Source organism: Medicago truncatula, chromosome 8, assembly GCF_003473485.1.
Source record: "Medicago truncatula cultivar Jemalong A17 chromosome 8, MtrunA17r5.0-ANR, whole genome shotgun sequence".
In the NCBI taxonomy this organism is placed as follows: Eukaryota; Viridiplantae; Streptophyta; class Magnoliopsida; order Fabales; family Fabaceae; genus Medicago; species Medicago truncatula.
Window position 1 is genome coordinate 25,384,568 of NC_053049.1, and position 1,545 is coordinate 25,386,112.

The 1,545-nt window shown below is 33.7% G+C and overlaps 1 non-coding gene across 1 annotated transcript; it reads right to left on the bottom strand.

The window, feature by feature from the left end:
• Positions 1–299: 299 nt before the first annotated feature.
• Positions 300–381, bottom strand: TRNAS-AGA (transfer RNA serine (anticodon AGA)). The gene has a single exon. It is a non-coding gene; the product is annotated as a tRNA-Ser (tRNA).
• Positions 382–1,545: the final 1,164 nt, after the last annotated feature.

Sequence of the window (1,545 nt, forward strand, 5' to 3'; positions counted from 1 at the left end):
CAAGATCACCAATTCATATTACATGAAATTACAGCCAATGACATGCCATTGTACCACACACTGCACGACGTCCACACGAGGATGGAGTCTATTGTTAGATTGTGTTCGAAATTTGGATGATATACTTAACCACGAGGATGTTATTGTAGTACTATTTTATTTTGACTATCTTAAACTCGTTGAGAAAGAAAAATAAATAGTGCATGTAACTTTAAAAAAATAAAAATAAAGAAGACAATTTGATTTCCAAAAGTGCACAAGGTCCTAACTCCAGAGAGGAAAATCAATTAAATAAAAGGCGTGGACGACAGGATTCGAACCTGTGCGGGCAAAGCCCACATGATTTCTAGTCATGCCCGATAACCACTCCGGCACGTCCACTTTGATGCTAAAGAATTTCATTATCATATATTTATTGGTAATGTCGTATTTTAAATCACCATCATTGCTCATTGAAGCTAATACACGAAGAAAATTCAGGATCTCAAGGCTTTAAGTTTCCTTTTCTTAGTGTCATCAAGGCTCGAAGCTGTCCAACAATAAAAACGAAACTTCACATGCCAGATTGCACAAATATTAGGATATACTACCCATCTGTTGTAAAGAATAGAAGATACTAGAACATTTTAAATATACTAAATACAAATCACTATATTTTTTTAACTATATGTAAAAATGATAAAAGGGACATATTGAGTATGCTTTTGATTTAGTTTTTGAGATTATAAGATAACTAGTGTGCTGCCGGTGCGTCGCACGGGTGGAAAGCAGTCGGCAATGGCCTACACAACCACATACTACATGACACAAGATCACCAATTCATATTACATGAAATTACAGCCAATGACAGTCCACTGTACCACACACTGTACGACGTCCACACGAGGATGGAGTCTATTGTTAGATTATGTTTGAAATTTGGATGATATACTTAACCACGAGAATGTTATTGTAGTAATATTTTATTTTGACTATCTTAAACTCGTTGAGAAAGAAAAATAAATAGTGGATGTAACTTAAAAAAAATAAAAATAAAGAGGACGATTTGATTTCCAAAAGGAGTGATGCTATTTGGTACAGAAGTTTTATGTGCGGATTTCAACGAATGCACGTGCAAAAACTTATCCCTCTCTCTCCCACGTGCAAAAATTAATATATCAAAGAATAATACAACCCATGTACAATAAAAATCACATCTAAAGCATTTTCATCTTCACAGACCTTCCACCATTTCCATGTCAAACATTCTTTTAATTACTCAATGACATAAGAAGATTGACTCTAAATGCATTGTGTTTGATGTATGAAATACCCAACGTGTTCTTATTTTCATTTGTTAATAATTAACGTGAAAAATATTGATATGAGGTATCTAATTAAAATTCGAGAGAAGCTTGATGCCTAAATTAAATTCATAACTTTGTTCCATATAATTAGATAAATTTGCCCCTAATAGTTACTCTTCCTCCAACAATGGAGGCGGTTGTGATTGTTAAGGCCATGAATTGAATTTTTTGCAAGTTGAAATCTATTCGAAACTACCT